Genomic DNA, 14,023 nt, shown 5'->3' on the forward strand with positions numbered 1-14,023 from the left:
TACTAGTGAATTCAGGTTGTGCAATTAGTTGACCTGGTGCTTTTGTGCAACAAATCTGCTTCCACTGAACAAAGAAATGTGCTTCAACTTTTTGTGGGAAATGCACGGGGATGTGGCTAATAGGAATTGCTTGATGCAACATCATATGACTTCAGTGAGTAAGTGGTATACAAATTGTCAGGAAAGAGGGCATCTAAGTATGTCTTCATTAATTCATACCCAATTCCAAATTTTCCAGTCCCATTTCCTGTCGGCTGTGATTCTCCATCCTAGGTTTTTTGTTTTAAGGGAGAAGTCCTTTTTCCATTTTCCCCATTCTTTTTCCAAACCAATCTCCAAAAGCTTAGAGGCTTTTTCTTCTGTGTTCATGTCAGCTTGTACCCAAGGCCCTTTCTCTCTCAGCTCTCTCTCTCTCTCTGCCATCTCAGATGGTTTCTTAATGTCTCTGTTTATAATTCTATTCATCTCTTCCAACATCACAACCACATCAATTTGTCTGTTTCAGTCCTCCAGAAAGCTTATGTGGATATCCACTCCATTTCATCATCTGCTGTTTCCCATTTTGCCTGTATTTTCTCATGTTCAGGCCACATCATCTTCCACAGCTCCTATGCATTCTTGAATCTGATGTCTCTCTGATGCATTCTCATTTACCATTCTGTACATCTCAGCCCTTAATTCTGTCAGTTGTTCATCTGGTAGTTGTCACATGATACCAACCATGGTCAGATAGTTGTTTATTTCCTTGACATCTGATGGGAGGGCGTTCCACAAGGCAGGTGCCACTACCAAGATGACCCTCTGACTGGTTCCCTGTAACCTCATTTCTCGCAGTGAGAGAACTGCCAGAAGGCCCTTGGTGCTAGACCTCAGTGTCCAGGCTGAATGATGGGGGTGGAGACGCTCCTTCAGGTATACTGGGCCAAGGCCGTTTAGGGCTTCAAATGTCAACACCAATACTTTGAATTGTGCTCAGAAAGGTTAGCCTTCAGGGCACCATGTCAGCAAAACTTCTCTTCTTTTAATTACTTTCGAGATTGGAAGCAATTACTACTTGGGTGGTCTATCTGCAAATTAATTCTCACCCAGAATGAAAATTGACTACTGTCATAAGAAGAGGCATTAATCAGCAGGCTGAAAAACAAAGCAAAAAGTGTATTCTAATTATCGGATTAGGATACCGACACTCTGGTTTGTTAAAAGTCTAAAAATATGATACAGCGAGAAATAACCTCCCTGCAAATAAATCAGAATGAATGCTCGATATATAACTAACCTTGCCACAGTCTTGGTGCAAACAATTCAAGATGCTTCAACAATCAGCAGGTCATCTGGAAGTGATCTAAGAGAAAGGGTTAGATGAAAAGGGAAGCTACCCCTGCATACTAGCCATGGGGGTTATGAGTAGAAGGCCGCCTCTGAATACTAGTTGTTCTGGAGCCCTAGTGGGAAAAGTTCTGATTCACTCTGATCCTTTTTTCCAGCTTCCATAGGCATCTGGTTGGCCACTGTGAGAACAGGATGTTGGACTAGATGGGCCTTTGGCCTGATCCAGCAGTCAGGCTTTTTTTATGCTCTTAGGGCAGGAGATGGCGTACCCAACACTAACAGAAAACTGAGTATCATAGTAAGTTACTATTAGTCCCACAAAAAGCAAGAAAGCACCAATAGCAGGGAAAGAGAGAGAACGAGAAAGAGAGAAACCTGAAATGAAATTTATTCCAGGCTCAGTACATTTGGAAAGAAATCCTTCCTGGGGCTACATTTTTAGAAGCATGGGGACCCTGTACTAGTGACTTCTGTTCAGAAGTCATCCTGTGCCAAAATGTGTTGGGTGTATTCAACAAAACCTTAAGGTGCAATAATTTCTGCTTTCCCAACGGTACAACCCCCCCTGCTAGAGCAGATTGGAGGGAGGTGAGGGGGCACGTGGGGGGTGGGGGTTAGAGGTGGAAAGTTTTCTTGCAATAGTGGGACTCCTTGCACTGATTTCCACTAGCAAAACGAGCTAGTTGAACACAGCCTTTAGTACAGTGGTACCTCAGGTAAAGTACTTAATTCGTTCTTGAGGTCCTTACTTAACCTGAAGCACCAGTTTAGCTAATGGGGCCTCCTGCTGCTGCTGCTGCTGCTGCACCGCCGGAGCACGATTTCTGTTCTCATCCTGAAGCAAAGTTCTTAAACTGAAGCACTATTTCTGGGTTAGCGAAGTCTGTAACCTGAAGCATATGTAACCTGAGGTACCACTGTATCTTAAGTATCAAAATATTTGTATACTGCAATTCCATAAAAGCAATAAAAGTAGTTAAGGATGATTATAATACAATAAAAACCACACACGCACACACACACACACACACACACACACAGCTGGCTCTTATGGAAACTGTTTTCCTTAATTGCCTGCAAGCAAATAAAGGTTTCCAGCAAACTGTTTGAAAATTAACACAGAAGGCACCTATTGGAAGAGCAGCAGGCCAATAATATTGAAAGTCCAGTTTCATGCTGATGCCAAATGGGCCTCACCAACTATGGGGACAAGCAGTGATGCTCCATGATGATCTCAGTGTGCAAGCTGATAGGGCTGCCATTATTTGTATTTCTATTTTTTTTTATAATAATATTTTATTAAGTTTTACAAAAAACATAAACCAACAATAAACAAGCAACCTCACAACAACAAAAAAACAGAAAAATAGACACTACAACACACAAACACAAAACAACAAAATACAACAAAGAAGATAAACATATTAAAAACAATTTTTGTCTCCTTGTATTCTTTACATTAACTTATTTCTCCGACTTCCCCAGACCTTCCTTCTCTGTATTCCAAATCAAATATTCTGTCTGCAAATTCTTTCCCTCTATCATATTTTGATTTTCTGATACTCTTAAAGTCTAGTAGATAGTTACATTTCCTTAAATCTAACAAGATATTGAATCTTTCTCTATTCACTTTTTAGCTAATAACCATTCACCCTCAATCCGATGTCATCAAACGTTCATTATCTTATAATATTTCTGTAAATAGTCTTTAAATTTTCTCCAGTCTTCCTTCGCCGTCTCTTCTCCCTGGTCTCTGATTCTGCCGGTCATTTCTGCCAATTCCATATAGTCAGTAACTTTCATCTGCCACATTATTTGTATTTCTAACTCCCTCCACTGAGACCCTAGAAGTTCTGAGTTTTGAGCAGATGCCTCTCTTCTGCAGAGTAGATTAACAGATGGATGGATGGCTTGAATAAACTGATTCCCTGGTCTTCAGGGTAAAACAATGTCTAGTTTGGCTTACCCAAAACCCACTGTAAAAACCAATAGATCAAAAGATAAACACAGTAGTGGGTGAACAGCAACTGAATGAAAGCAGCAATCAAAACAATTCCAACATAGATTTAAAAAATATTAAATGAAAACCTGAGCATTCCATAAACAGGGAACACCAGGATGCTTGGTAGATAGAAATTTCTAGCATAGTAAGCTAAAACAATGTAGATCCTACTGACTTAAAAACCAGTGCATGTCAGGCTTTTGCAGACTAGATAACACACTGTACGCAAGCCAGAGAAGATTCTTGCACAATGTGTAACATGGGGGACAGTGGGGGGGGGGGAGGGGGCTCAGACCATGATCCTTGGTGTGTGGCCTTGTGAGTATTTCACCTCTGATCTCTTGGAGACTATGCTATCTCCTTATCATACTGCCCCAGACAACCACACCTTTCTATCACAGTTTTTACAAAAGCAAGGGCAGCAGTTTTGTGCTAATGACCACTATGATCATGTGAAAGGAGAGGTGACTTGAGTGACTCAGGAGATTCACATGACTTGTGGGTAAAATCTACTCTACATCTGAGAAGTTTGCCCTCTGGGACCGTTGCACAATGGGGACAAACATCTGTTTCCTTGCAAAGCTCTTGTTTTTGCATGCAAATAAATAAATAACTGAGAAATGCATGTGAGAGAGAAATAGGGTCATGTGTTCACTTACTCATGGGTAAGCAGGAACTAAGAATGAGCAAATTTGTCAGTTTTGGTTTTTCTCAGTTTCTCATTTTCCCAGTCTAAAGTCCAGTTCTCCACCTTTCCAGGAAAATCTTTAAAAAACAAATAAACCTGAAGCAGACACAGGCACACAAATGAAGAAAGCAGCCCTCCCTCTTCTGCCCTGCGCTCACGCAACCCTACTAGGGCTTTGGATCAGGTAATTTCATCGCCTTTGAGCCTCCCTTCCCCATCCATTAAGGATTGCTGCCCTACAAAATTACAAGTGGGCCCCACAACAAAATATTGCAGTGTCTCCTCGGCGTGCAGGCATTACCTGAGCCCACGGCTGTTGTTGTCGGCATCTGCCTCAAGAGTCAATGGAGTGTGCCTCTAAGGGTGAAGTCAAATCTGTGTGTTTGCAGCACTAAACTGGGGCGCAAGCCTGGGCAGTGTGTATGAAGGTCCTGGGATGCTCAGACAGCAAGACCCTTCCCCCCCTCGGTCTCCCTGATGTGCTCCAAAGGATAGCAGAACAGATGTTTGGCACCAGCTTGGCTGTAGGAGTTGCCGGAAGGAGACGAGGAGACATACAATGTGTCTTAAGAACCCCACTCCAGATATAAGTAGGGTTTACTCCTTAGCCTTTTCTTCCCCAAAAAATATGGCAGAGGCTTAGGATCAGAATTTTCCTCATCCTAGATGGGTCTAGGATCTAGATGGGTCACTTCCCTCTACAGCACAGGCAGAATGCCTTCTTGACCATTGGACTCAATATTTGTCTCTTCCATCCAATCCTCCAGAGCCTGCCTTCACCTGCAGGGGAAGTCCCTAACTCACCAAGGGTTTGAGACTCACTGGCTACCCTCACTTGGCTAGCTGGCCAGTCAAAGCCACTTCCCGGGGTGTGGCCACTGTCACATGCTGACAGCTTCTAGGAGCCACTGGTGAGAGCTGAGGAGCACGATGTATACCCCACCAGAAGTACTATGTAAAAGGTAAAAGCCCCCGGGATGGTTAAGTCCAGTCAAATGTGACTATGGGGTAAGGCGCTCAGTTGTGGCACTCATCTCATTTCAGGAAGAGGGAGGTGGCGTTTGTCCGCAGACAACTTTCCAGGTAATGTGACCAGCATGACTAGACCGCTTCTGACACAATGGACGAAAACCAGAGTGCACAGAAATGCTGTTTACTTTCCCGCCACAGCGGTACCTATTTATCTACTTGCACTGGTGTGCTTTAGAACTGCTTGGTTGGCAGGAGCTGGGACAGAGCAGCAGTAGCTCACTCCGCCACAGGGATTCAAACCTTCTGATCAGTAAGCCCAATAGGCTCAGTGGTTTAGACCACAGCGCCACCTTCATCCCTACCCCAGAAGTACTACCCCTCCCCTAGCCCCCCATACAGCCCATTGCTGAGTGGGTTATATATATAAAAAGAAGAAAACTTTCCTCAAAGACAGGAAACTGTACTGCAAACTGGGTCTTAATTCATGTGCATTTTGTAAAAAGATATTTTTTCAATCTGAGTGCAACCAGTCTGCATGCAAATCAAGAAACCTGACTTTCTGCTTTTTGTGGGGTCGGGCCGGGGGGAACTGCTGCTGCTGCAATCCTTCTTGAGAAAAGAAAATGTTTGCTTTCTCAAAAACAGGATCTGGCTCTCCTCTCATTTTGTTTGGTATCTGCTTTCCCTTGTTTTTCTCATTCTCCTATACACGCTAATAGGTGACGCAATATCCTCGTGATGGCTGTGAAGCAGAAGATTATGGGACTGAGCCTAGATGACCCTTCCCTTCATGTTCCTAAGCAGCAAAGAAAAAATGCTGAACTGCAAGTGTGATAAAAGAGGAATAAGATTACACTGAAGGACACCCTAAATGTGCTCTCAACCACCCAAAAGGAGCTAAACTCCATGGTAAGAGTGGCAAACCTCTGACCCTCCAGATATCGTTTAACTGCACCTCCCATCAACCCCAGCCAGCAAGGTCAATGACCAATACTTAGCTAGGTGAACATACAAGACTGGTAAGTTAAAGTGCACTGGACATGCCATCTTTATGTATACAAAAAAATTGAAGGTACAGTAGCAGCAGATTGAATTATTTAACGGGGATGGAATGGTGCTTCATCAATCACCTTGAGCAGCCAGTGGATTGGGCAGTGCTATTTGCACCATTTAGCATACCCCTCATCCCCTAAACTAGCTTGGGTGCAGTGGAGAACGCTGTCTCATCACCAGTGCTAAAGCCCAATTCAAGTGCTTCTCAGCTTCTGTAAGGGCAAATTGAGGAAGGCCACCTTGTAGCCTGCCTTAGGGAGCAAAGTAAAAACATTCCTTCCAGTAGCACCTTAGAGACCAACTAAGTTTGTTATTGGTATGAGCTTCCCTGTGCATGTACACAAAAGCTCATGCCAATAACAAACTTAGTTGGTTTCTAAGGTGCTACTGGAAAGAATTTTTTTATTTTGTTTCCACCACAGCAGACCAACACGGCTATTTACCGTATTTTTCGCCCTATAGGACGCACTTTTTCCCCTCCAAAAATGAAGGGGAAATCTGGGTGCGTCCTATGGGGCGAATGCAGGCTTCGCGGACCTCTCCGCAAACAGCAGGAGCGCTCCCGCTGCTGGCCGAGAGGTGCCTGCATGCCGAAGCCTGCGCGCGCTGAGCTCAGCGCGCCCAGGCTTCGCGGACCTCTCCGCTAGCAGCGGGAACGCTCCCGCTGCTGGCGGAGAGGTGCCTGCATGCCGAAGCCTGCGCGCGCTGAGCTCAGCGCGCCCAGGCTTCGCGGACCTCTCCGCTAGCAGCGGGAACGCTCCCGCTGCTGGCGGAGAGGTGCCTGCATGCGGAAGCCTGCGCGCGCTGAGCTCAGCGCGCCCAGGCTTCGCGGACCTCTCCGCTAGCAGCGGGAACGCTCCCGCTGCTGGCGGAGAGGTGCCTGCATGCCGAAGCCTGCGCGCGCTGAGCTCAGCGCGCCCAGGCTTCGCGGACCTCTCCGCTAGCAGCGGGAACGCTCCCGCTGCTGGCGGAGAGGTGCCTGCATGCGGAAGCCTGCGCGCGCTGAGCTCAGCGCGCCCAGGCTTCGCGGACCTCTCCGCTAGCAGCGGGAACGCTCCCGCTGCTGGCGGAGACGTGCCTGCATGCCGAAGCCTGCGCGCGCTGAGCTCAGCGCGCCCAGGCTTCGCGGACCTCTCCGCTAGCAGCGGGAACGCTCCCGCTGCTGGCGGAGACGTGCCTGCATGCCGAAGCCTGCGCGCGCTGAGCTCAGCGCGCCCAGGCTTCGCGGACCTCTCCGCTAGCAGCGGGAACGCTCCCGCTGCTGGCGGAGACGTGCCTGCATGCCGAAGCCTGCGCGCGCTGAGCTCAGCGCGCCCAGGCTTCGCGGACCTCTCCGCTAGCAGCGGGAACGCTCCCGCTGCTGGCGGAGATGTGCCTGCATGCCGAAGCCTGCGCGCGCTGAGCTCAGCGCGCCCAGGCTTCGCGGACCTCTCCGCTAGCAGCGGGAGCCAGCACTGGGCTCCCACGCTTGCAGAGAGCTGCCTGTTTGGGGGCTGGGGTCGGGGGAAGCTCGGGCTTCCCCAACCCCGCGCCTGGGGGGGAAATAATTTTTTTCCTTTATTTCCCCCCCAAAAAACTAGGTGCGCCTTATGGGACGGTGCGTCCTATAGGGCGAAAAATACGGTACCTCTAATTAGGCAGCAAAGGGTCTTGGGCTGGCCCTGTAGAGTGTGCAAGCCAGGCCTTGTGGTGCCCACACAGCTCGGCCCTCCAACACTTTCCTGGCACTGCCCAGGGGCAGTTCTGCTACGAAACCAATGAAGCTTAAGCTTCATGGCCCCTAATCCTGGAGGGGCTACAGAGAAGGCTTTAGATCACATTGCTTAAACATTTTGGGTAGAGAAGACCCAATTCGAGCCACGCAACTCAAGTGGATTAATTTTGTTTTGTATGTATTCCAACAACTCCAAAGTTTGAGAGTCAGTACCACAGATATTGTAAAGGTGTCATGTTGTGGTAAGTTGGCTGTCCTGCTGTGGCTAATATATTTTTACTCCCTTTCTAACAGAGGTCAAGGCCCTAGAGGAATAATAATGAATTCATGAAAGAAGTTATAGATTTGGGGTACCCTACCCTCTAGAAATTAATAAATGGTAGGATTTTGATCAATTGAGTATGGATGAAAAAAAAAAAAAAAACTAAGATCGTGGCCACTGGTCCCATCACCTCCTGGCAAATAGAAGGGAAGAAATGGAGGCAGTGAGAGATTTTACTTTCTTGGGCTCCATGATCACTGCAGATGGTGACAGCAGTCACCAAATTAAAAGACGACTGCTTCTTGGGAGAAAAGCAATGACAGCATCTTAAAAAGTAGAGACATCACCTTGCCAACAAAGGTCCGTATAGTAAAAGCTATGGTTTTCCCAGTAGTGATTTATGGAAGTGAGAGCTGGACCATAAAGAAGGCTGGTCGCTGAAGCATTGATGCTTTTGAATTATGTTGCTGGAGGAGACTCTTGAGAGTCCCATGGACTGCAAGAAGATCAAACCTATCCATTCTGAAGGAAATCAGCCCTGAGTGCTCACTGGAAGGACAGATCCTGAAGCTGAGGCTCCAATACTTTGGCCACCTCATGAGAAGAGAAGACTCCCTGGAAAAGACCCTGATGTTGGGAAAGATGGAGGGCACAAGGAGAAGGGGACGACAGAGGACGAGATGGTTGGACAGTGTTCTCGAAGCTACCAGCATGAGTTTGACCAAACTGCAGGAGGCAGTGGAAGACAGAAGTGCCTGGCATGCTCTGGTCCAGGGGGTCACGAAAAGTTGGACACGACTAAATGACTAAACAACAACAAGCTGCAGAACTGTCCCAGACAAGGAATCCCTGGTGGCTGGTCTAGCAAAGAGCAAATCTGTTGACATGAGAAAGGAGTTGATGGGCTATCTGAGAGGAATCCTTTTGTCGGGGCGGGGAGACAGACGTTGCCAAAGTGATGAGGTGTGTGACTGAGGTGACAGAAAAAGAGAGTTTTTGAGCAAGGGTTGCTTGGGAAGAGGAAGGGAGAAGAAAAACTGGGATCCATCCTGGGCAGGCTGGCTGGGAGAGATGTCTTGCACTCTGGGGCTGCATTGCTGTGGGGGACAGGCCCCTCTAGAAATGACCATAAAATCTGGACTCCCTCCCTCCATACAGACTGAAGGTGTAAATGGTGAATAAACCATATTTCTTCAAGCTCCGATGGTCTCTGTCATGTCTTTGTAATATTTTTTTATTAACTTTTCTGTCTTACAATTTCAGATAAACATTTTACAAACTTTAAAATATCCAATGACTTCCCTTCTTCTCTTTTCATGGTTCATTTTACATATTCCTGCATATTTACTATAACCATTCAAATCAATTTTCCACTTTTTCATCCATCAAAAATTATTTACTGTGTTGGATTTATCTTAATGCTGCCAGCATTTTCAGCTATACACAGTTATTTTCCATATATTCAATAAATGTTTTCCAATCTTCTTTAAACATATGTTCTTTTTGCTCTCTTATTCTGTGTTAAATCTGCAGGTTGTGCATATTCTGTCAACTTAAGTTGCCAATCCTCTTTAGTTGGGACCTCGCTGACTCTCCATTTTGGGGTCTAACGAAACATGGGCCGCAGTTGTTGCATACATGAATACCCTTTTCTGACACCTGGGAATTTCAGTCTGGGTTATCCCCAGTAAAAATGACTCTGTTTTGGAGTGGGGGAAGTAATTTTGAACATTTTTTCAATTCATTATAAATTATTTCCCATTACCCTTTTACCTTTTTACATGTCCACCATGAGGCATTCCCAAGGTAAAGGAAGGATTGAACTCTGATTAATAAGAATACACACAGAGGCTTGAACCAGCAAGACTCTGGGAAGGGTGTGTATAATAATCTCTCTCTGTGTCTCTCTCCACCCCTCAGCCCAGGTCGTTTTATTCACAAAAGAACTTTTACAGAGTGTTCATAAGAACCAATCAGATTTCTTCTGAGCATTTCAACAACCCCCACGTGGGGAAAAAGTTAAACTACCAAAACTAATTAACAGAACTACAAAGGAGTACATTTGGCAACCCTGGAGGTGATAAACAAGCAATATACATACAAAGAAGGATGGCCAGGAGGACAGCGATCATTATCACCTTCATGTGAGATCTGTTTCCTGGCCCTAAGATTAACATCCTAAGATTAACACATCAGAAAGCTACTTCAAAGAAGCTTGCTTATTATCTTTAATGACCCAGAAGCCTGCCTGGTGAAGCAACTGGGCTGAACTGGGCTGTGTACGTGACTTGTCAAGCAGAGAGAAATGGACAGTAGAGGAAATGGCCAGAGATGCAGAGGGTTGTGGAATTTGATCAGAAATTATTGTCAATGTATCAAACCCAGTCAACACAATGCATTCATCGTGGACACAATGGCTTGATGCATATTTTATAATTCCTCATAGTAAGCCCACCTGACCCCACACTCTGGATATTTGCACTCCTACACACCACATGTGGAAGAATGTTCCCGCCACTTCCTTACACTTCCAGCATGTATCTGATTCTGTCTAATAAATCTTAGCCAACCTACTCAGAGTCAAGTACCACCTATGAATCATTTTCAAATAGTTCTCTTTCAATGAATAGCATGCTGCAAATTTGAGGTCGCTTTTCCAGAGTTTCTCCCAGAGGTTGAGATCTATATTTTGTCCTATATCTATTGCCCAGTGTGTCATTGAAGCTTCAACAAGCTCGTAGTTTGTTTCCCAGTCTCTGCCATGACTCAGTTCTCCAAATAGCCACAGACCCTGGGTGGGTGCCTGGAGCCCTATGGACTTTTGCTACCACTCAGCAGAGAGATGGCGAGGTGCTCAACTTTTGTAACAGTACTTAAGTGGATACCTAAAGTGTAAACTGACGAAAAAAAATTGTGGTGATCTGTCATGGAACCACCCCTCTGAAGGAGATAACAGTGGTTACCCAGACCTTGTTGCTGGTTGCAAAGGAGCCCCCATGACAGATTAAGCTTCAGGGACCCCCAAATGTAGGTCCATCACTGTGCAGCAACCACTCTCTGCCCTCCAGCATCCACTGCCGTAGGTGATCATCTCACTTTGCCTTGTATGGAGTGTTGCAATGGCCTGCAGACCACCCTGGGATTCCATTCTGGGAGGTAGCAATGCTCCTGAATGCCTGTTGCTGGAAACCACAGGAGAAGGCTCTTGTGTGCGAATCCTGCTTGCTGGTTTCCCACAGGCAGGTGTTCAGCCACTGTGGGACCAGGATGCTGGACCAGACGAGCCATTGCAGGCTTTTCTTACGTTCCACAGGGTAAGGCAGCTATAGGCAAGTTGTGCCCCTCCCATGTGTTATTGGACTTCAGCTCCCATTATTCCTGACCGTTGGCCATGCTGGCTGTGACTGACGGGACTTGGAGTTCAATAACTTCTGGAGGGCTGCAAGCTCCCCATCCCTGGGCAACAAGGGGGAAGCACATTTGAAATTAAAGATAGCTGAAGAAAATGTAAAGTACGCAGTGGTGCTTCTGGTATAACTGCTGCATCCAGGAATGGAAGAGATACCCTAGCTTTTAAAAAGGGTACTGATGGCTGTTGTCTTGGAAGGGATATTTTATTGCTTATGTCAGGAAGGACTGATGTGAGTTGTTGTCAAAAAGTTCTGGAGGGCAACAGGTTGTGGAAAGCTAGACTAGGATGAAGTCTCCCGGGGGGGGGGGGGATATTTTCTATGTCACAGAAAAATTGATCAGTCAAAAGAGGCAAGTTCTTGCAGAGAATTCCTCTTTGAATACAGTGGTACCTCAGGTTAAGTACTGAATTTGTTCCGGAGGTCCGTTCTTAAGCTGAAACTGTTCTTAACCTGAAGCACCACTTTAGCTAATGGGGCCTCCTGCTGCTGCCGCGCCACTGGAGCACGATTTCTGTACTCATCCTGAAGCAAAGTTCTTAAACCGAGGTACTATTTCTGGGTTAGCGGAGTCTGTAACCTGAAGCATATGTAACCTGAAGCATATGTAACCCGAGGTAACACTGTACATGCAGCCTTGGTGGTGATTTCAGTAGCGTGGGTTTTCACATAAGTAGCATTTAATCAGCATTCTGGGGCCTAACACTGAGCATTGTGTGGTTAAAAAAACAACAGCAGCATCTGTAAAACATGCATTTCACAGAACATTCAATGTTTGTGTTGGAACAAAATCATACCAGAACATGATACGGTTGAAGTGTGGACAATGGAAGACTTGCAGAAGCATTCTGTGGTTAGCGGCAACAAATAAAAATGTTATCCAAGTGGGGTGAAAAGCAATCTGGTTTAAGGGACCTTACAATTTTGGCAGAGTTCAAACTCAAATTCAGTAAATTAATTGTGCTAGCCGAAGGCCATGACGAACCCATACAAACACTGACATTCTAAAGTATAAAATGGTTTAATGGTAAAATTCTATGGATAGCAATTTGGGAGCAGAGTCAAACACAGTGGGATTTACTACTAGGTAGACATAGGATTAGGGACGCAGGTGGCACTGTAGGTTAACCACAGAGCCTAGGACTTGCTGATCAGAAGGTCGGTGGTTCGAATCCCCGTGACAGGGTGAGCTCCTGTTGCTCGTAGATAAATAGGTACCGCTATGGCGGGAAGGTAAACAGTGTTTCATTGCATTGCTCTGGTTCGCCAGAAGCGGCTTGGTCATGCTGGCCAAACGACCCAGAAGCTGTATACCAGCTCCCTCGGCCAGTAAAGCGAGGTGAGTGCTGCAACCCCAGAGTCGGCCACGACTGGACCAAATGGTCAGGGGTCCCTTTACCTTTACCTAGACATAGGATTAGGTTGGATGTAATATAAATTCCTCAAACTTTCAATCCTCAGGGGTTGGGTATTATTTGACAACTGCTACTTACTGAAGCACGCACTGTTCTTTGTTTATGGAGAAGTTATAAGACATTGCATCAATCCCTTTACTGATTACAAAATAAAAATGACTTCTCAGTGAAGCGGATTAGTTGTGCAAGAGTGCCAAACCCACTTTCACTGTGCAACCTTGAACTTGCCAGTCAAGACTCCTGCATTGCAGAAGGTTGGTGACCCCCCCCCAAGTCACCTCCAACTCTACAGTTCTTCTATAATTCTTTGAAATCCCACCCACAAAATAGAAAGGGCCTGAAGGCACCCCTACACCTTGTCTTGGAAACATTCCTATAAAGAATAGATCTGTGCTGTTGGTTTAACTGGCAGATCTCTCTCTCTCTCTCAAAAAAAAAGTCTACTACTCTGTGCCAGGATTACAACTGGCAGCAGCTGCAAACTTCCAAGAGACTTGTTGCCCAAGAAATGTCCTAGTCACTCCAGAGAATGCAGTATATTTCTGGGGAAATATACTACTCAGACACCCATAGACCAATATCTCGATAGTAAATCTGTCACTACTGCATTTTTTTTAAGGCCTGGCATTAGGAACATAGAAAAATGCCTCGGGTCTTAGCAGACAATGTATTGCAGGCACTGGCAGGCAACAGCTCTCCAGGCAGGAGCTTATGCCCAGTCAACCTGGGACTTTCTGGCAAGGCAAGGTGCTCTACCACTGAACTACAGCTCCTGCCACAATACAATTAATCTGCAACCGGCTGGAGTTCAGCATTGGGGCCGTGCATGTATAAGAGCTTAAAACACAGCTAAGTCATTCTTTTTCTCAATTCAAACCAAAAGCCGGCTTGGGGCAGGGGAATGCATCAAAACAAAGTATTTTCCTAGGAAAAGACAGGATGGATATGGGCTGTGAATAATATTGGATATACACCACTTTCTGAAACAGTGGTGGGAGCGCTCAGGATGCAGAGTACATGGGAGCGTGCGCAACCGTCCAGGTCTCAGCAAATGAATGGATCAGTACTCAATGTTTTCAGAAGGCAACGGCAACATTTTACCTGCAGCTTCCTAGCATAGAACATTGGGGCTACAAGCAGCTCCATAAGCACTTGAAAAGGCCACATTGTTGAGAGTT

The sequence above is a fragment of the Podarcis tiliguerta genome, assembly GCF_965153285.1.
Source record: "Podarcis tiliguerta genome assembly, chromosome: 1".
Lineage (NCBI taxonomy): Eukaryota > Metazoa > Chordata > Lepidosauria > Squamata > Lacertidae > Podarcis > Podarcis tiliguerta.